The sequence below is a fragment of the Struthio camelus genome, chromosome 1 (assembly GCF_040807025.1).
Source record: "Struthio camelus isolate bStrCam1 chromosome 1, bStrCam1.hap1, whole genome shotgun sequence".
NCBI classification, from domain to species: Eukaryota; Metazoa; Chordata; class Aves; order Struthioniformes; family Struthionidae; genus Struthio; species Struthio camelus.
The window spans coordinates 173,393,041-173,417,008 of record NC_090942.1 but is presented as its reverse complement, the minus strand read 5'-3'; positions in this window follow the sequence as shown (position 1 = coordinate 173,417,008).

Here is a 23,968-nt window from a genome sequence, read left to right as displayed (position 1 = left end):
AATCTGTCCTTGGAGGCTTTCAGGCTTGAGCTAGACCTGATGTAGTCTGTTGACAATAATCCTCCTCTGGGGAGGATGCTGGACAGGACAGACCCAGGCTTCTTTCCAACAAAAATTTCTACAATTATATGATTTGTTCAGAAAACAATTTTTGAGATCAGAATAGGCCTTTTATTTGATGTCATTAGATTTTGAATTTAATTTATTATTTTATTATCTTTATTATTTTAAAATAACTAAGAATTTGCAAAAATATTTAAAAGTAACTTTTTCATTCTTATTTATTCACTTACAAATAATATTATTTTGCTTCTTCTTAACAATAGGTAAGATAAACATGGGAGATTTAGGAGGATTTTTTTTTTTCCATTCATACTAGCCCTGAAGATATTTTTAAGCTCAATCTTAAAATGGTGAATGATAAAACATTCATTGGAACAAAAATGAATGGATATAAAACTGAAGTAAAGTGTTTACAAGTGGAAGCAGCTTGTTCATCCCTTGCAATCCTACACCTCATTCCAGAGTTATCCCCTATGGAAGACTTCTTTGGGCATGATTTTATAAGTGAGAGAAGAGAAATGATTTCCTTCAGACCGTGACCTTTTCCTTCAGACCATGGCCTTTCGACCTAAATACGTATATAGATACGTGTGTGTTTCTGTGTGTGTAGTTATACAGGTTCTGGAGATTAGGGAAAATGATATCACAGTAGTGACTCCTTTGAAAGCACTTCATATCTGGACTGTGTTCCTACATGTTTATGTGAAATAGCCTGAATCTAGTGGTCCACCAATATGTCTATTCATTCGTACTTGTTATTAGCATTGAGAAGCACAGGGAATAAGACATTGTGAGATCTATTTTACTTCATTTTGTGGGGCTTTGCTTTTTTAAATGTGATTAGCTCTAGAATGTCAAATGTAGGCATTTTGTGATAATTCGTTAAGATTTTATTTTAAAATTATTCAATTCAACATAATAGTACTTTCAAAAGTTATGAAAAAGGCAGAAATAATTAGTTTATTGAAAATGCAGATTTGCTTGCATAGCGGTGGGTCAGCCAGTCCTCCCGAGTACTAGTGTATCTGTGATGAGCTAGGTTGCTTATTTATCTTAAATAAAAATCAATTTAGTCAGCTATTCCATCCTAAATTCTCCATATACCAAGTCAAACTATAATCTTCTGTATGAGATTTACGAACTGTACTTCAAAACAGAAGAAAGGCAACTATTATTAAGTCATCTGCACCATATTTAATAAATACACAGTGACTGAAGACCTAATGGTATCAAAATATCACCTAGAGTGACATACTAATATGGATCTAGAAATAAAGAGTTCAAGATAAAAGTCTAGTTTTCTAATTTCTCACTTAAATCATTGTTGAATGTAAATTCAAACCTTTCCGGAGAATGGGAAATAAACAAATAAGCAAACTCCCCCAGGGCTGACTTAATCCTTAGCTAAAATCTTACCGGCACGGAAAAGGTAACTTGAGATTTCAATGAACCAACAACAAAGCAGGAACATTAAGCTTCTGAGATTTCCAGAGGGAACATGAAGTGCTGACACCATGGAAAACTTTTCATCTGTAGTTCAGTCAGACGACTTGAAAAACTACCTAATCTGGATCAGAAATGCGATAAGATTCCCACAACGAGGCCATCTGTGAGTAACAGGGTAGGAGGGACCACGATTTTGACCTTGTCATACGCCTGGGACAAGGATAGAATGCCACAGGCGGTAGGTAAAAATGAAGAGGTTATCTCTGAGGGCATGAAGATATTACTCTTTCTTGATGTAGGTCCAACCTCAGTTAAAAGAAGAGAACTGAATTAGAATTAAAAGGCTTCCTTGAAAGCAGAGGTTATGGCCACAGTGCTCTGTCTTGCGAACTGAGAGTAACTTTTAATAACCGCACACTGGCTGAGTAAAATGGCAGCAAATAAGCTTTCATACAAAGTCAGAAAAGAAAGTGCATAGGAAGCCCATGAAAGTAAAAACTGTGGAGAATGAATTCATTTCTGTTTAGATTGTTCTTGCATCTCTAGTTTTACTAGGTCTTCAAACTTTGCATCGTCTCTCGTAACCTTTATTCAGAATATCCTGCTAAGTCTAAAACCAGTGTGGTCTTAAACTGAAGGGTAAAGGGCAGATCTACTTTGGTAGCTATCATTCGTTTGAGATAACATGAGTATAGGATTTTGGAGTACCTCCTTTTTCTAATATGTACATTAATAGCAAACAAGGATGAAGGCAAGTTGTTTTATCATTTTTTTCTTCTTTATAAATTTTATATGGATACACTAGTATTTTCCAAAAAAATTTTTAGCTAAGTAACTGAATAGATATCTCCTATATTTTAAAATATTTCCTCTTCTACTTAAAAAATAAACAAACTGGAAAGAAACCTCTCCACATTGTGACACTATTTTTTTCTCCCATACTGTAAAACAAATAATGCTGACTTCAAACTTTTGCAACATTCCCTCAGATTCCCTTAAGAGCAGCTCTTCAAGCATCTCCTTGTGACTGAGTATCCAGTCTTACATTTTTTTCTGTTTTTATCCAAATTATTTGTATTTTTTTCTGTTTTTATAGTAGATTTAATAACACTTATAATGATTGGCAGCAACTTCTGTGTAAAGACAGACATTTATTTTCCAGTGTCCTGCTACAACTGCATATATATTCCAAAAATTATAAGTTCTTTTTCTGGTGCAAAGGCATAATAAACTTATATGTAGCTTGCTGCCCACTGTTACTTCTACTTCTTCCAGAACTGTAAATTTTTCAAATATTTTTTATTCTTCACAACAGCTTAGATTAATATCTATATTTTGTGTTTATTTCTCAAATAGAAGCCATTTTTTCATATTTATGTTTTTAAAAATTCTCCTTGAATTTTAATCTCTTCAGATGAAGTTTTCATATTTTATTTCACATTCACTAGACCTTGTAACTTCCAGTCTTTTTGACACTTTGATATTTAGCAATATGCTTTCTTCTTCTCTCCCAAAGGTGTTTCATTTACACACTTTTTTTTTCCATCAAAGATTACTTTAATTAAATATGAGAGTTAGATGTGAATTATGTCAAGGTATTTAAATGCAAATATGCTGTAATTACAGAGAACCAAATTTTATCCTAAGGATGGGAGGAAACAAAGAAAATAATGAAAAAATATCTTATAGGTTCTCTAACAGTCAAACATCCTTTCGCTGTAAGTAATAAAAAGCTTATAGTAATAGACGGGCAATCAAATTATAATGACTCTATTCTATTCTTCTTTATAAAGAGAAATTTTTTAACAATAAAAAAGGCATTAAGAAAAGACAAAATTTTCAAAGCCTTCAAGAAATATAAATATAAGTACATAACTGTCTACATAGACAAGAAAGGTCAAAGGTGACCTTTCTTTCATATTTAATAAATCAATACTAGGAATCATTTTGTCTTTCAAATATTTTGGGGAAAAAAACAGTTATCCCCACTCTGAATCCCACTCTGAATTAATAGCCATCGGTGACTATTGCCACTGCATGTGAGTATTCTTTATTATAACTCACTATTATAGATACTATCCAAAGTGTAAATAATTAAAAGCACAGACAGATAAGAATATGCCTACATATATTAATAAAAAAAAGAATAACAATCCATGTGAAAATGTAAATAATGTTTTCTTGTACTACCTTGACTTTTAACGAGAGGATGCTCGAGAGGATGGAGGAAGCATCAATATGAGCAACATTACAGTGATGTTCCCTAATAAGTCAGAAGCTAAGGAAAATCCATTGAGAAATTATCACCTGACAGAATACCTCAGACTGAAAATGATGATGGATATTTAAGATAGTCTTCATATTATTGTTATCCATGGGACAATTACTTTGTTCCCTGGCTGATGGTTCAGCCATATGGCCATTTCAGCTGTTTGTAATCAAGTAAATATGTCCTTTATACTAGGAGTTCAACAAGTGGAGCTGATTGGAGATTTAAACCTTTTTAATTTGAATAAGAGAACTCACCTTTTGTGTTATGTCTCCTTATATAGAAGTCAGAGCAGATCATAGATTGTCGAGAAAGATACTGGTAACCTATAGAATCAAGTAATACTTGTTAACATCAGCTCCTGAAAAACAAAATATATGTATAAAAATATGATACTTAGAAGCTGTTAGATATAAAAAACTTAGTTAAACTGAAGAGATAGAACTCATAATTTGAAATTCATTTCTTTAATCCAATATCATAGTCATTGCAGTCATTAAGTCTATTTTTAAAGGGATAGAGATTATTAGAAAGGTAAAACTAATTTCATTAAACAAACATGAAATTATTTTCAAACCCAAGAGACAGTCTTTTCTTTTTTTCCTCCATGGGCTCTTTCATTAATTTCTGATCCAACACATTCTGTGAGAGTACAGTATAATAACTCCAACTTTAATGAGAAAGCCTCAGTTTAAACAGTTTTGTGTCTAAATTTACTGTACAAAGAACTTGCTTACTGATATAGGATTAAATTTGAAGCTCATAGTGCTTAATGGAAAAATTAAAGTATTTGGCAGGATCCAGATTGGATTCCATTTGCCTTGACCTTTAAGTTGCATCTACTGATGAAATACCAAAATACCCATCTTTGAAAATGAAGTTTAGAAACATTAATTTTAGCCAATGCATAGAAAATGAAAAATTACAGATGATTTTGGAAACCTTTTCTCACATATTTATATAACGTACTAACAGATACTTACCAGCTATTAACCATGATTATTTTAAAATATAGCATTTTTGAAAGAGTATTTAAGAAGGAACTTTTCCTTCAAGGAAGTTTATTTTTTTCAAGAATTCAGCTGATTTTCACTTTGCTTTCTGCAGGTCCTGGAGACATTATGCCTTCAGGAGTCCTGAAGGCTGTGAAATTATGGATCAACTGCAAAAAATAAACATCTCTAGGAAAAGTTCTCCTTCCACAGCCCACTCCGACATTACTTTAAAGAAACATAAGTTATTTGCTATTGATTTCTACAATTTCTGTAATTGGAGTTTGTCAGAAAAAAAATGCAAAAATATGAAAATAATTAAAATGAATGTTCATATTTAGAAAATGATTAATACTGTGAACTTACTACTATATCAATTGAGAATTCTGAAATATAGAAATAGTAATATGAAAAATAGAATAAAAAATGCAATATAGAATGCTCTTACGTGAGTACAAAAAGTGGCAACTTTGATTACATCCTATTTGTAAATATATTAGTGAATAAATTGGATTCTTAAAAGCATATACAATTATTCTGAACAGATACAAAAATATTTCTTGTCTGAGCCTTTTCTAAAAGAATTCAACACAGCACGAAAAGTCACTTTCACTAACCCTTCCTCCCCCCCTCCAAACTGATCACAAAACTACAGGTTTTTATTGTTATGTTAAAGTGAAACATTAATCTGAAAAAAATATAAAATTGTTTATTTTCCCTCAAACTGTTTTGCAAAACAACAGAACTTTTAGCTGCTGGTTTCTTCTCCAGTTGTCTGTCAAAGCTGAGCTCAAAGTGAAAGTCATTTTCTTCTTACTGATTTTTTTTTTTTTGTTAATTTTAAGATTTTTCTACTTCCTACTTAGGCAATAATGAGGTCTTGCAATATTTGCCTATGAAGAATTATAAAAGAGAGATAGGCGAAATCCTGTACATCAAATTTTGAATATAAAACTTAATTAGGAGAGACAGAGAGCTTCCAGTAACTGGAACCACTGAGCAGACCAATCTGTAGTTGAAGAAGGTTTATACAGCCTTCAGAATAGATATAATTGAAGCAAACTGGTCAGAAGAAAAGATAGATGGCAACACAGTGTTGATTAGGAACACACATTCACCTCCCTAAATTAATTTTCTAAAAATTAGATGTCCCCTGAACTCTATGGTCAAAGAAGAGAAATATATCAAAGGAGAGCAAAATATCTCTTTTAGAATAGCATCAGTCACCTTTCTAAGTGCCCACTGCTCTGTGTTGGTTACAAAGCAAATCTTGGCTCACCAGCTCATACTTAAATATTTATCTTTACAACCTCAAACTGAGTTTTGAATCCTCAACCTGAGACTTCAACAAAGGAGCACCACTCTTGTGGGTACCCTAACTGTTGACTACTCTGTGGTAGCTTTTGCTTTTCAGGCCCATTTCACCCATTTCAGTTAGCTCATGTGTTTCACCAAGGTCAGTACATTCTTGTGAAAATTTCAGCACGTTAATACTTGCTGAAAAGTTCCTCATCAATTCTAATTCCAATTAGCCAGCTAATTGCCAGCTCTTCCCCGTTATTGACTGCTTTATGAACAGCAGAAGCTCAGTTCCCTCAGCTGATTCTTTGAAATTGTATTCTTAGTTAAGTTTTCATTTGTAAATTAATTTAAACTCTTTCAGGCTCGAGGAAGAACTCAAGATATGTACCAAATACAAAGCATGTTTCTGTACAAAAGCATTCCTGTTCTTTCACGGAACTTTGTAAACTTCAATGAGTTTTTTCATAGAGACATACATTTTCTGATCTGGGAAAGACTACAGAATTAATTGCATTTTAGGTAATGATGTATTAAAACTTAAATGTCATGTGAATTCACTCAAGCTGTGTGACCAAATCTTAATGCATACTACTTGCTCATTGAGTGAACAAGGTAAGTGAGCGTAAGTATACAATGGTCTCATGAGCAAATGCTATAGTCACTATGATCAAGAGCTGCATGATCAGGTTTAAATGATGCATGTTATCAATTTTTATTCTAAGCAATCTGTTGTCTTCCAAGTGTGAAGCACTTATTTACAGTTCATCAACTAAAAGTTCTGAATTTATACATATCGTGCTTGAATGCACATTTTGTCTTTGCCATTTTTAAGTACAGAACATGTTAAAATATTCTTATTTGTACATATTTCAACAGATAGTAATTTTATTTTAATCATATTAGTTATTTACCCAAACTGACTATTTTTTCAAGTATCAAATGAGTGTGTTGATTCAGGACACCTTTAATATAAATCTTATTTTCTATATTAGACATATACCAACCTTGGAATTCAAAGCTTCTTAGGATATAATTTTGCATAGCCTTAGAGCAGTTAGGGCAATATATAGTACTCTTTTAACAGAAACCACTCCAGCAAAGTATTGTACATGTTAAGTGGATCATTGCATTAATTCCTAATATTCTCTCAAGAGGGGACATTCAATAATCCTTCTACATTATAAAAAAAATTAAGAATTCAAACAGCAAATTTTCTTTGTTCACAATGAACAAACATATAGTTATGTATAAGCTTACCTTCTTGTGATGCTATATGTTGCATTTAGCTGCTCTTTAGTACTTCTTGTAGTAGCTTAATACAGCGTCTTTGGAATTGGCATTTATAATTCAGTTACAATTAGTTTATATTTCAGCCCAGTAATTAGCTTTATTCCCTGGGTTGCCATGTTGATCAAAATCCAAGACTCTGAAGTTATGAAGGTGAAGAAACCAAAGTTCTGTCACTTGTTATTTCAGTTTATATAAATAGATCTCATGTCTCAGCTATTTTTCATTTCGGTATGCATTTCCACTAGCTAAAGCACGTGAAACCTCTAAACTGTCTAACCTGCTCCGCAGTGGAGCCCCAGCAGGCCACTGGAAGGAGGGAAGTTAACTTCAGCTTGCTTGATAAAATTCACATAGAACTGTAATGGAGGAGTGGGGAGTGATGCACTTCACTCATAAGAGAGAAGGAGCCATATGTTTTATTGATAACAAAGATCAAAAGTAAATAAGACGGTGGTTTAACAAGTCGATGACAAGGTTCACTCAGTTATTTACTGTGTGGAGAACAGGGTCAGACAAAAGCGTCAAGGAGACTCTCCCGTTGAGTCACGAGGTTCAGAGTGGACCCCCTTGCTTTCTATACTCCTTCTCAAAAGAGTCTAGGTGTGGCTGGATCCAATCTTAGTCCTAGACTTAGTAAACGGTTTATGTCTAAGGATTATGCACATAGTAATCAAAGGGGTAGTTTAGCAATGTTTGCAAAATTTCATCCCTCTATTAGTCATTTACCGAGGATCTGTTGCAGGCAAGGAATCTCTCGACCTTGAGGAATAACCTTGAGAGGTGTCCCTACTCAAGGGGAGATCTTGGCATGCAGCCCGCTGCTGTGCAGGAGAGCTCAACGGGCTCTGGGCCAGAGTATTATTTATGGGCTAAGATGATTGACTCATAGTCATATATGCCTACCAGTCGTACCGTGGCTGTTGCACGTTCAACTAGTCCTTGGCCATCGTGCCAGATTCCACTCTGACGCAGCCATCCCAACCAGAATGTAGCCATCCTGACTGCTGTTGATGGTTTGTTGCCTAACTGAGGGCTGTTGCCCAAGCAGGGCTACATGCGAATGGTTAGATGGGGGCGGGGAGCACACCACCACAAGAACAAGCAAAAAGGACTCGGAAGACTGACCTCTATACTTGTCTGGTATCTTATTGCAGTCTAATTGATTTTTATTTCTGCAGTTTTAGTAAGTAGACATGATATAGACTTCTTGAAGGTTAGTCATCATAAAACACTTTTTCTCTTTTCTCCCACTTACTTGCATGAAAAACCAAACAAATTCATCACTAGGATTTAATACATATCATTTATTTTAAAGTGAGCAGTGTTAAAATAACTATGAGGCAGGCTGTTTGGTTTACTTTTCTTTCCTCAAGAGTGTTTTGTCTTTTAATATTTTTATTACCGATCACATATAACAACATCTTTCAATTACCTGTCTATACGTTATACTTAATAATGTCACTTTAAAATTTGCATAATTTAAGTATCTTAAATAGTTAATAACTTGGAATAATAGCTATTTTTTTCTAAATTCAATGAACTATAATGGCAAATGTAAAATATCATATTGTGCCTTAAAAAGGCTCATGACACAATTGATAGGCAAAAATGGCTTATGATAACTAAATAACCATAGCAAGCTAACAAATAATAAATTCCAGGCATGCAGACGCATTAAAACTTTGCTTTAAAGTGGATTCCTTACTACCACTTTCAAATGATGAAATATTAAAACTTCTGAACTATACTTCAAGAGAGAACTAAGATATTCTTCTTCGTAGATTCATGCTACAGCAGTATAATGCCCTTCTAGAGTTGTGCAAAATTACCAGTGTTTATTTTTAACAAAAAATACATCTGAATATATTTAATCTGTGAGAAATAAACATCAATGAGCTCTTCAACAAGCAACACTTTTTGATTAGATGGAATTTTATCCCAGCTAAGCATGAAAAGTGTTAGCCTCTACTTTATGTATTCCCAGAGTTCCATAAAATCTAGATAAGAATGTATGTATGAACATATGTGTAACAATACATGCATATATGAATATACAATTCCCAATATATACCTATATACCTATATACATACATATACATATACAGGCTGTGTGTATATATATGTGAGAATGTATGTATTGTGTGTGTATACACATATATACATATGTGGTATATGTGTAGTTCTATATATCATTTGCATATACACATATACACACATGTATGTATATGTATATGTGCATGCGTGTGTGTGCACACACGTGTGTGTGTGTACACAGGTATTTGTAAGAGGACCATAAGGTCATAATAAAGCATAGGATATCTGGTATTGGAGCACAATAAATATAGGTCACAACTGAATGTACTTAGTGACATATATAGCTTTCTCTTATGACAGAAAGCACAGAGGCATCTTCAGATATCATCAGCTCTTTTATATCCTTCTAAATAGACTTAGGACATCCAATAATGTTGTATCTATCACCAAGTACTTAAAAACACTGTGACAGACTTCTTCCACAGCAGTAGTGATTGTCTAAGATTTCAGTAGTATGACTTCCTACTGCAAAAGAAATCCATGACAAAGGGCAAGATTCAATTCACATAGAAATTAACTAACGTGCCAAAGAAATTCATTGGCTATCAGAAGCCTGATCTTGAAGGTGTGAGTTCACTGACTGATTACCATGGTCACAGAAAATGGTATGTCTTTGAAAGCAGAAAATTTTGAATGGGCTAATGAATCATCAGAACTGGATGCAACAAGAAACAAAAATCTATCTTCATACAGTTGTGCCTGAACTGATTTTTATTTTGTTGTTGGTGAAGGCAGACGTCTGTACATAACAATAAAGCATTTAGCAGACCCACACTCAAGATTTCAGCACACAACATATCCCACATAGCACTGATTCACTGACCATTCAGGCCTTTTATGCCTATTTCCTGTTCTCGCGAGGAATCTCCCTCAACCTCATTCAGCTCATAAAGAAGTTACCTAAATATAGATATCTACATGTAGCCTAGATGTTTGCTACATATCTAATTCCCCGTTGAAGTTCATGGAAGCTCAAATAAGACGTCTAAACATTAGTGTCTAGAATCATTTGAGACGCCTAAGATATGCAGGACGTTGAATAGGTCTGAGATCTATTACAACACCTACAGGTGACTCACATCTCAGAACAGCAGCTAGAGAGTAAGAGATACCTTAGGACATTTCAAATTATGGCAAGAGCTATGGAATTTAAATAATAAGAGGGATACAAAGATGAAATTTGAGTTTGCTCAATAGTTAACAGTTGCGGTATAGCTGCACTTCAGGGCTGTGCCTGGTGCACACGCTGTCACGCTCAATTATTGATTCCCTGGATGGTCCAGGAACTCCCCAGATAATCATCTGCATAGCAAATGGACTTCTTGAGAGAAGGTGGTTGATTAAACTCCTTGATGCCTCCACAGCAAAATATTTGATGAATTCTTACGGGTGCTGCCCAGGTGGCAATTTTGTACCTTCCCAAAGATTTTCCCTCAGGCAGCTCCTGCTGTGGCTCAGCCAATTGATAGGCACCATTTGTATGCTTAACCATACAGATGTGGTGTTGAGTAATATGGAGAATGCAGAACTGACCAAACTCTGCATAAATAAAATACTTGTGAATAGTCAGCATAAACTGTTCCCGAAGATGTGGAAATGGTCACAGAGGACAGTCTTTTGCCAATAGTTAGGATGGTTCAGAGAAGTTTTGTGGGCAATTTAAGATAATCAGTAATGATGGATCATGCAGGTACTCAATCATGCAGAACCGTGGTCCAGTTGGATGTAATACACGAGAACCACTGCTCAGGAAATTTTGCCCAATTCAGCCAAAGATGCCAATGCAAAGATCCTTGCAGCCAAGACGCCTGTCACCATCTGGACAGATACTAGCAGTTGCTGGAATTCGGACTGATATTCAGGAGCTGAATTTCCCCTCAGTGATCCTGTGTGCTACATGAATCCTATTGTCTATGTCTCCTTTTTCTATTGTATTCTCTACTCCAGAAACGTTTCCTTAGCTATAGCTCCTCAGACAGTTTCTCCTGGGGGAGAACAGAAATCTCCTGCTCCCTGCTCCTCCCACTGCTATGGGATCTGTGAACCAGCAGTCTGCTTCTGCCCGGCCACAGATTTTTAACAAAATCATGCATACATGGGTACACCCATATGTTTATATATATACATGTCCATACCTATACACCTATGTATGTGTATACTTAGATATATGATGTATAGATAGATGATCTCCAGAGGTCCCTTCCGACCTCAATCATTCTGTGATTCTGTGATATAAAATTGTATATTGGTTTATATACCTGTAGAAACAACTATATTCCTTCTCATTTCCAATACCTTAACAAGATACCCTGAATACTTATGTATAGAGGTATATAGCCTCAACTCTAATAGCTGACTTGTTTTCGGTAAGACTACAAAAGTCTCAGACAGTACATCTATACTTCTGAGAAAAAGATAGCCAGAGGAATAGTTTGAGCACTGTTTGAGCACTGTTTATTTGTTGTGTGACTTCCTAGCTGCAGATCTGAGCTGTTCGAACTGACTCTCTAGGATAAATGTGCCATACAGGGTACTAGCCCAGAATAATGGGAATGCAAGTCAATCTATGTCACCTTAGGCTTCAGAGAGAGAGGTACTGGTTCTTCGTTTGTTTATTATTTATCATAATAGAGAAAGCCAGACTGTTCTGTTCCCCCAGGACTTCAGGTGTATGTCAGACCATAGACATTTCTGGCACAGAAGGCAGCTATTCAGTAACTGCCAAATCAGCTGTGACTCTGCAATAGATCTCATGGGAAAAGAGCAAAAATCTAAGTAAGCAAGGAAACAGATGCTTCTTGTAGAGGTGAAAGAATATGTTGTTTTTCTCAATCTGTCCAAAACTTCATGGTGTTAGGGTTTCAGCACTGAGGTTTAAACTCAGATACATACACACATGCACACATACACATATCTATATTTAATCTACTTCTTGAGCTGATTTCCCTCTCTGTTTGCTGTAAACTGATACTACAAGTATTCATGAACAAGCTGTTAATATGATCTGTGGTAGTTTCAGTATTGATCAGTTGATGCTATTTACAGGGTTGTTTTTTCCTTCTGTTTACTAAAAAAAGACTTGCCAAACACAACTTGGTCTTTCAGTTTGCCGTGGAACTACATAGGTGACATGCTTTGCTCATCGTATGTTCTCCTCTGGACACTTCAACATTCTCCACGTGCTTTTTTTCTGCTTTAGTTGGTACCACGAGTACTTTATTTCTGTCAGCATTTTCTTCTTAATTATGTCTTCTTAGATTAAACATGGACATCTGTGCAGTCTTAAGCATTATGTGAAGAATTGTTTCTGGGATAGATTCCAGTATGCGTGGCTTAAAACTAAGAGCTATTATACTACTAGCATCCTACACTAGAGTAATTTTGATCAACCCTCACTGCAGTTATAAATTCTGTAAATGTTGGAGAGAAAAAGGATGTTATACAAAGATTTGAAAGACAACAGCTGTGGACAAGCTGTACAGCTGGCACATTTTAACTCTTGTTGCAGCTTCACAATGCAAGTATAACTACATTGACAAATGTAGTTCATTCCCAGCTTTATTGCTTTTCTTAAAAACACAATCACACGCTGTAAGCAAGTTTTCAGTCTTCTGGATTATCTAAAGAGAGAAAGAGAAAGGAAAAAAAAGAAAGAAAGAAGGAAAAGAAATAGAAATGGAGAGAGGGATGGATGGAAGGAAGGGAGGAAGGAAGAGAAGGAGGATCTTTATATAAGAAGAAGCAAGAAATGAGATATGGAGTGAACATTTTTACTAATTTAATTGTTGAGCTCTGAAACAGTCAAGGATTGGTCTGCTGTGGTATTCAAAGTTCCTTTAGTCTGTATTAAATGAGTACAGTCTTCTTGAAATATGGCAATTTGGACCAGAGAACAGGAGTAACCTTTCCAAAGTGACTTTTGCACAGACTTTGAAGAAAAATAGGAAAAAAAAAATAATTATGATTATTTACACAGAGGACTATTTCTCCAAAATATGATGCTTCTAAAGAAAATTGACTCAAATTCTATTTTTCTAATGATAACATAGAGCTGGTAATGCTTACTCGCATTTTCAAATACACTCACACTCACAGGTGCACAAAGATTAGTTAAACTCAAGCTGTTTGGGGGTGAAGCAGCTAATAAATCATATTTTTTGAATATGCATTCTAGTTCAGAGACTGACAAAATTGTACTATTTTATCAAAACATATTATGAAAGTAAACTGACATACCTATCTGTAAATACTTTTTTTCCCACATAAAATAGACACAACTATTTTAGGAGGCACTTTGGACATGCAGAAAGTAATATTAACTTTGCAAATAGCAGCCAAAATACTATATATGCCTCAGATCTGTATATTTCTTCCTTTAAGGAGTCTCACTTTGGAAGCAGAAAAGAGCATGTAATGGAAGAAGAAATATTAGCTTATTTTAAAAGTAGAATTACAGCCAGAACTGATTTCAATGAAAAATTGAGTTAGTTCAAAATGAAACTTTTCAGGGAAAAGGGCTTATTTGAATTTGTCATTCCTATGTGATAAATAAACAAATAAATTGCCAGTGTTCAGTGTTTCTAGAATAAAATAAGCAGTCAGGTTTTTAAGTATGATATTGGTTTTTTTTCTAGTCTTTAATTGGGGATTTAAAATGTTCTTTAATTATTCTCAAGAGCTTTAAAAATATAAAGAATCAAAAAAGTCCCTATCCAGACAAAACATCATAATCGGTTTAAAGACTTTTTAAATTATGCAAGATTAGCGATTTAATTATTTCATCCAACTTAGGACAGATAAAATTAAAATCTTTAAATTTTTTGTACAAAAAAATACTAGAAAGATATTCAGCTGGTACACATACACAACAAAGTGGATAGCTGGAAGTAAGATTTTAATTTATTAATTTAAATATTAGTTTGCTTAGCAAACAGATAAAATCAATTTATTTTAAATGATTCATATTAGTTACATTAATTTTTCATGTGCTGAAACATTTGGGGAGAAAAAATCATTATGCTTATCAAAAAGTACATTGCCATTAAACTTCATTAAAAAGAGACATGTTGCTTACAGTTAGAAATAGGCTTCAGCCCTAGATTCCACACATGTGCAGTTAGGTGTCTGTAGTTGGGTGTTTGTCTGTGAACTGGGTGTCAAAAGCTCCCGCTACAGTCAAGAAAAGCTAGATGGCTATTCAGCTTACCCTCAGAAATATTCATCTCTGTTTGGTCAGTTGAAAAATTCTGTAGACACCACTGAATGTATAAACAAATTCTTCATCGGTTGTAATGGGAACTTAAACGTCTAGCTTACCTCTAAATAGCCATGGTGGAAATCAATTGCCTACGCATGGCACGTTCTAAATACACGTTTTTAAGAGACTTTCTTGTACCCCTCCTAGATTCCAGCTGGCACACCAGGAAGGTGTGGGTCTACCACAAATTCTGTGTCACATCTATCAGTTCTGCAAAAAAGTCTCAGATGCCCTGGATACCTAAAGCAGCCATCTGGGAGCTGCTTAGGGTATCTTGAGGAACCTAAAACTGGACTACAGGTAACTGAACCAAACCTTGAATGATTTAGTCCATGCAGCCCTCAGAAATTATAGCAGTAAATATCTAGTAAATATCATCCTCTCACCACATTGCATGGCCTTCAGCTTCCTATGAAAATTTTGATGTTCTCTGCTGATTAACTTCAGCTATGTCTATACTGTTAAAGACATTTACTTCAGGAAAACAAACCTGGTCCTCAATTTGAGAGGTGCCAATTAGCTCGTGCTCACATTAACCAGGTCTATCTAGATTGGACTAGCTGCATTCATGTGGTATGCCACATAGAGTAGATAATTCGTGGGGTCTTCATGTTATTCCCGTACACCTCACAAAGTTTGTATTTTTTTTTGTTGTTTTTGTGTTTGCTTTTTACTTTGAGTGGATAAAATGAAAGATGTCATAGCCCTCTTAGTGGTGATTTTTATGACATAGTACTAAAAGAAAATGTTACAGGCCATGAGCTCTGAGGGATGGAAACCAAGCCTGTTGATATAATATTGTAATACTGCCTCAGACGGAGAGAGTCAAACCTGGCATAGTGCTGCCTGTACTGCTTATATGTTATTGAAGTGAGCAATATCCTGAATCATGCATGGGTTTCCTATCTATTGAAATATGTGGGGATAAGAGATAACTGTGTGTGTCAGAAAACACTCAGTAGAGAAAATAATAGGATAAAGTCCCAAATATTTCAAAAGCTAATGGAATCAGAGGAATACGGAGAGGAATATCCAGAAAACATGACAGGAAACAGTCTGTTCAATTAATTCTTGAAAGGTGTTGATATTTTTACTTTAGGAGGATGCAAATATAACTGACTAGACTTGCATGATATTGGTATCTAGAAAACAGCTTTCATGAACAGCTTCACAAAATAATGGAACTTGTGATCCTAAAAAAAGAAGTTTTTGCAGCAGCAGAATTGACACACGTGTGCACACACTCACAAACGCAGTCTCCATCCAGCTCAGAGAACTGGCAGGAAAAATGTTCTGGCATAGATATTTGGAGAGTAAAGCAATTGAGGGCAGATGGCAGTCTCTTTCTGAAAGAGATAATATGAAAATCCATAATAGAAAACTGTACAAATTTGTAGGTAATATCATGTCAAATATGAAAGTAGGCTGTTTCTAGGCAGGTAAGAAACAGCATAATATATCTACAGACAAAAACTGGCAGACTAAGGCACAAAAATCTGAGAAACATAAAAGCTCCCTTAATTGTGGAAAACACTGAAGTGCTGAACGCATTGCTTTTGTGAGAACTGCAGCTAATGTTAATCAAAACTTAGTAAGGTTAATATTAGCTTAGGAATCAAAAGCACAAGCTAAAATATGGAAAGAGTTGATTAAAGAGCATATGACTGCACTACATGTATGTAAGTGCATAGGGTATCATGAAGTCTACCTTACAGCATTTTCAAAGTCTTTACCTCTGAAATGATGGTTGTTATTTTCAAGAGCTCAGAAACAGAAGAAAGGTAGACATAGTATCTTTCTTTTAAAAAGTGAATGCAAAGAATTATAAACTGTCAAATTGTCATAGTCCAACAAATCTTAAAACAAAATGTTAAACAATGAGCTAGTAATAACTAAGGCTATACTGAGAATTCTCAAGTCGTAAGAAATAAACAACATTAATTTGTCATTCATAAATTCAACCAAAGCAATAATGTCTCTTCTTTTTGCTAAGTAATGTTATTTATCTTGACTCTATTAAAGCTTTTGGTGCAAATACTCTTGCTGTTCTCATTCACAAAAGGGAGCCTTTTTTTTTCAATTAATAGCAGCTAGAAATAATATGATGTTTTAAAATAATCCATTAGAGTTGAATTTAACAAGCATGTCTCTCCCTCTCCCCAAAGACTAGATATTGCAAAATATTAAGCTTTTAATTACAATTTTAATTTCAGGAAGACAAAATTACACTTTTAAATTTTCATTAAATCATCTTTTTTTTTGTTTTAAACACTGAGTAGGTATATTTTTGGCCATTTAAAAAAAATTGCATACCATAGATTTCATATGTTCAACAGTACTGTTGTTTTAATTTCTCACAAATCAGACAGGAAGAATATTTTCTGTTTGAAATAAACCAATTTTAAAAAATGGTACAGTTGCTGTGACTCCAGGTGACCCGAATAAATGCCAAGTACCAGGGACTGTCATTTCACTAAGAGCTAAATTATTGCTTCTCTATTGAGGAGTAGGAAATAAAAGGGACGGTTCACAATTTTTGATCATGATAGCTGCCAAACCATAATACTAATTTCCTGTTCAGTTTGACCTCTGACTGAGAAGCCATATGATGCAGAGGAAATTTGTACAGGTAGATGCATAATTGGTTGAAAAACATCCTTCAAATAGTTAGCAATAATACACTCTCAAACTTAAAGGTTATGCAGTGTCAGATGTCACAAGGGTCTTCCTTGATTCCGGTGCTACTCACTGACTTATAACACTTTAGATGACAATAAAGAAGAGCCTAAGTGCTTTGAGTGGCCAGCTTACAATTCAAAATTGTCCAACTCGATACATTTATATATTGATTCATTAGTTTAAAACATCCAAATGAGAAATAATTGGTCTGAAGCAAGATGAAATTCCTTGAAATACTATCTTCATAGCTATGTTCTAGCAAGAAAATGTCCTGAGGCAGCAAGGCATGTGCACGTAGGCCTGTATATGTGGAGGCATGGTTGAGATAATATGCTTACTGAAGTAAAATAATTGCACCAGCAAAATGAGGACCTCTGCCTGTGGATAATGAGGTATGAATGGTACCATTCACTTAAATAAGAGAGAATAAGGAATATAAGGTGGAAAAAAATGAGGAAATTAAGGAAACAAAAAGAAAAAAGGAAAAGAATTATACCTAAAAAATAATAAATAGGGAAAATGTTTATAGAGCAAGCTTTTTGAAAGTAGCTTGAAGGCTCCTCAAATATCTCAACGTCATCAAAATTATGCCATCGTTGCAAAAAAAGAGACGCTTCAGTCTGGAAAATATTAATGAGAATATTGTCTGAAATATATGGGAGATGATATGGTGACTCATTTCTAGAAAGCTGAGGTCAGTTTCTGGCTTTCCTCCTCCAGAGATTAAGATACGCTGAAGAGTGATATCTTTGTTTCATTACGCCTTTATGGCTTTTGTAGACAGTCCTAAACACACAGTGCTTGTGTTCCAAAATGACTTGGGGTCACCCAGCTCTGGTCTAAAACCTCTGGTAACACATTGGATTGAGTTAATTAGCTCGGATTCTCAAGCGTGTTACCAAGTTGGCAGCAAAAGGTTTTGAATCAAAGCTGGATCTTATCAAGCCAGCTTGGATGGGCAGAGCACACTTGGTCTGTTTGCAGGAGGCTGCACAGATATGTTTCCAGAGTAACTGGAAATAAAGGATAGTAAACACTAGAAAATGAAGTGTGGAACTTATGAAAACAAACTAAGGAAGAGAAAATACTTCAATTTGTTGGCCATGGAATGTCAATAACCTTGTCTTTCGAAATAGTTTCATTAGATGAAGAAAGGTAAAAAATATTTTCATTCAAAACTGGTACAATTATTTACAGAAAACATTATTTTAAGGTTCCTTCTTTTCCAGCTATTATTCCTTTGGAAGGCATTAAAATGTGATTTATTAATCAGACCCAAGTAGCATTCTTTAACATTTGTTCTATCCATGTAAAAGACATCAGTAATTTTAACAAGATAGTAGCTGCCACCATAGCATATAACTGAGTTTAAATCAAAGGACAAGATAACTTTCTTCACTTCCTGAAAACGCCAGGTGACAACCTTTTCAGGTTGTTAACTTTTCACTTGAGTTCAGCCACAGATATGTTATGATCTCCAGCTTTTTCTTTATCAAATATTGACTTTCTTCTTTCATTTATTCTGGCTACATCAGTCAGTAAAGAATGTTTAGGTTATCTCCAAAGACTGCATTATACACAAGCCTTTATGTCAGCTGGCTCGCAGTTCACAGCTCTTAATCCCAAAATATCATCTGCTATTGTTACTCAGTAAAGATTATTTGTTCTTTTTGGTTCAAAATAGCAATATCAGACCAGTTTCACTTGAATGATCCCTACCCCAGCAAAAAAATTAACGATTTTAGGCTTTTAAATTACCCCAAATTATAATTCTTCATCAGAATGCACCCCTTTATTGAAATTTACTTGGAAAAGAAAAATCAAGTCTGGAATAATTTATGGGCTGAATCAAAGAGAGCGTAACCCAGAACAGTAAGTATCTCAGTAGTTAGAGCATTAATTCTGTACATGTTCATTAACCTGAAGACCTTTGGAACATATTAGGTGAATGAATTAAAAATATGGATGTGATTTGGTTCCAGTTTGTGGACACCTAGATTTACGGCCTTAACTCGGTTAGGCATCTGATGTGATTTCACACACTTCAAGGTGTCCCAGCAGCCTTCAGCTACTTCTTTAGAAGTAGCACACTTTTGTCCTGTTTCATATGACTTTAGGGAACCCTACCTGGCAAAACAGCTGCATGTGTCTATGTTTTCATTTTACCCCAAAACGTAACAATTTCAAGCATCCTTCAGTATAAATTAATTTAACCTAGTTAAAGATATTTCAAATGACTGAGTCACTTTGAAAGATGTGAATCACTGATACATATGTCCTAAAAGTGCATGCTTATGTACAAAAGTAGAAATTTTTGATTGTAATTATTGAGTCCATCTCAAGTAGAGAGGAGGTTAATTAAAGACTGGTCCAAAGTCTGTTTCAAGTCTTTATTGCTGATGCAAATGAGAACTGTAAACCAACACAATAGTTTCATAACGATACAGAAAAACAGAAATTCTGAAGATTCCTCTCCTTAAGAGGAGAGACATTTAGGAGCCAGAAGGAGAGAGATAGTGAGACCAGCGGACTAACAGTAAGACTTTACAAATATAAAATATAATGAAATAATAGTTCAATTAGATTGCCCACACACAGAAACCTAGAGCTATTAGAAACGTGCCTGTGCCTCTCAAGAGCGATCAGAGACCCCAGCTTTCCGAAGTGGCAACTGGAGGCTAGATAAGATGACCTAGGATATCTTGAATTGTATGTCCAACTAAGTTTGGCCCAAATTGTGTTTCTCTCCATAAAGAGAGCATACGACCCTTAATTTAGATTCAATCTCGTAAAAGTATTTGTCTGAAATAGGTGAATTCTGTTCATGGGACTCAATTTGTTTGCACCCACATTCAAGTCTATTGTTACTGGAATGGTCATATATTATTTCACCTTGACTCAAGCTGCCTCTGAAGAGAGGAATGCGTCTCTGGTATGTTCTGTGTAATATCTGCCATTCTTGAGTTGATACTGTGAATAGTCCAGGAAAATCTAATGATTCCACATGGCTTGTAAAGTCAGATGAACCCAGAATCTGTTAAATCCAGTCAAAATGTCTAAGACAACTAAGAAAATGTACAATGGCTAACTCAGGAGGGGCAGCTACCATCAGATTCCTCCATCCACTAATATTCTGCTCCAGTAGAACTAAATACTCTCTATCTAGTTTCTCCAGAACATGGAGCCTGGATATCTCTCACTCAGAATCAACGGATTAAAGATCACATATTTGACTCCTAAAATGTGTTAGTGAATTTAGTGCTCCTTGACTTCCTCAGTAATTTTGGAAGTTTGAACTATGTGAATTTTACTTAGGATAGTAATTTATTAAAAATTTATTTTACATCCCCATGAACTATTTGTAAAGTGCATGTAAGTAAATGGATTTATTTTGAAGTTCACTTTATTTTCATTCTCTTCTGACTTACGTTGTATATTGCTAATTCAGGATTAATATAATGTCAGAACGGCCACAGAAACTATACCACTTTTATCCTTTCACCTTGTCTAGCAGTGATATGTTAATTTTTTAACAAATTCCATTAAATGGACTGTCACTTCAAGAACGGAAGTCTGGCATTATGATTCAGTTACAGACTTTGCCAAGTGACATTTTCATTCATCTATCATGTTGGTCTCAAACATTCAAAGCAAAGTAGGAGATATAGATAAGGGTAACCTCTTTCTCCTTGGCCCTAGACATAAAACTTGGAAGAAAAGCCTCTTAATATGCACATAAAATGATCTTCAGCATAATGACTTCTATATAAATCCTGTTTTTTCGCAAGAGACAAGTCCTTAAAACTAGATAAATATACAAAGGATATGCTATTGTTCTTTTTTCAGATATATCACAGCAAACCTGAAGCCAATTTATTAACAGTAATGTAAAACAGTAATGTAAAACTTGATTAAGCAAAAATAATCAGATCTAATTTCTTCCTAAATCTTATTCATATGCCTATATTTGTATGTATGTTTGTATAGAATACATATGCTTACTTTAAGTGAAAAAAAAAATAAACAGACAAAGGAATTGCTAAGCATACTTAGGCATCTGAAAGGTTCTAATAGAGATATTACAAGCTACAGCAAAGTCGAATGACATTGTGAGAAAGGAACTGTTTCTTGCAAGGCTGGAATTCAGATAGGAAGAAATGTTGACTTTTCTATTCAATTTCAGTTTTAAAAGAAACTGCCAATTACCTGTGTCTCAGATTATGTGTTCACATAGGAATCAGCCAACATGAGTTTGCCAGCTTACCTGAGAAGGAGTATAGTAACTGATCTTACACTGATGTAAGGCTTACATGAAAAAGAAAAAAAATCAGAAACACATTATTGAGTTTATTTGGAAAATACAAGGAATCAAGAGAAACAATGAATGCAAAATCAGAGACTTTTATTGATATTGTGGCAAGAGGAATTAGCTATAAGGACTAACTGTATACTGTAGCAAGGTAAATCTGGGGGTAAATTTAGATGTACAATACAGCAAATGAATTCTGCACTTGGAGTTCAGTTCAATGTAACGGAGATGTCTGATGTTGTTTTAGATGATTTAGACTATCCCAGACATTGTTCGGCTGCCATTTCAGAAAGGTGTGCATCTATTAGTTCTGCCATATTTGCCACCCCCATGGAGTTGTCTCAATGTACTCAAGCCTGCTTGAATGCTATTAGACACCTATGTTTAGACAAATAGATCAAATCCTAGGTACTTGAATGTAAGTATCTACATTTGAGCTAAGAAGGGGATTCAGCTACCTAAACTTAGAGTCTTCTGTTGTTTTAAGTGCTCTGGAATATCCAGCAGTTGCTAATCTATAAGGAGGAAGGTCAGCTGTGGGCCCGGGTTAACATCAGGCAGGCGTACATAGCAGATGTTGACTCAAACTTCTCAATGTCATTAATCAAACTCAGTTTAATCACTTAAGCCCACCTGTAGGTGTCTGAACTACTATTTTAGTGGGGGATTTATGGCAAAATTCAGTTATCTAAAAAGGGGTGTCCTATCTGAGATGCTCTGGCATATCCCATTTAGTTTTGAGATGCCAGTCTAGAAAAGTATAAATGTCCTGTGTCATAACATCAGCTTCTTCTAGTCATTTTGGGTACTTCAGTGGATTTCACATCACAGTATATGCTCGTGTTTCATCAGCTGAATCACATCACCTGACTCACGCCTATACAACTAGATTTAAAAACTTACGTTTAGGTCTAAAATCTAGTGATATGTCCCACCTTAAGCCTCAGTTCACTTGCCTAATCTTAGGCTTCCAGGTTACTTAGACTGGGTGCACAAATTTTAGGTGGCTAGGATTATCTTTGACAAGTTTCACAACCAGAATCAAATCCTTTAGACTATCTACCCGTTCCTTCAGATTATATATCTAATATAGTTTAAATAATTCTTATATTCTTACATTTCTGCTGACACACATTCATTCTTTGTGCTTTATATCAGTTAAATGATAAACAGTCACATACTAAAATAAGACTTTCAGGATTTAGATTAATTTTGGTAGAATAAGTTGTTTTTAAACATATTTCCAAATATTTGTACCATCTACAGAAGTCCTTCAGAGAGGAATTAGTTTCAAAGGAACACTTAATATTTAATGAAACTATTAAAACTAAAGTATTAAGACAGAACTGTTCTTTGCTCTTAGTTCCAGCGAGCTCAGTACCTATTCTCTTAAGCCTGTATTTCTGGTGAGATTGTTATGCAGTGGAAACAAATTTGAATTCGTTAAGAGGATTGATTTAATATAAAGCAATTTTCTTCTGTATATTAAAAAAAAGAAGAAAAAAGAAATAAAATGTACTTTACAGTACTTTTCAGATCCATTTTAGTGCACAGGATTAGTAATTACTCGATTAAAATAAAATATGACATGTTGATAATATTTTAATTAGTAATACTTCTGTGACTTGCTGGGAGGTGACGTGCTAATTTTGGCACACAGCTTCAGAGACTGGCTGGGAAGCAGATGGAGCTAACTTGTAGAGAGTTCCCCCTCCTGCCTTCCATTTTTATGGTCTGTAATAAAGGGAAGCTTCTTGATATGCTTGGAAAAGGTGGTGTGATTTCTGTTTTTATCCTCACAGCATTATAGCAGAATTATAATCTTGGCTTGCTAGTTTACCTTAGCATTTACAAGCACAGCACGTCTATAAAACTGTGATACTTCTATTTAACAGATATATTAAGAATGATCACAGTTCTGTTTTGGATAACATTTTTATCAAAATAGAACATCCTTCTACTCAACTCCATGTTTCCGGAGCTTCTCTCTTGTCATTGGAAAAGCCACAGATTCACATTACCTTTCCTCTCTGACCTTCTGTAGACTACTTTTAGTCAATAACTAGATGTTATAGATTTTCTTTATTTAATTACAAAGTGTGCATCCGAAGTCATTAGAGAAACAGAAATGCAAGTAATGAATGGAGTTTCTGACTCATAATAACAACTTCATTATAGATATCCCTCTACTTTCTTTTGTTCTCTCTTTCCATATCTCTTGTCCCTTTTGTTCCCTCACTTAACATATATTTGTGTCCCTCATTTAT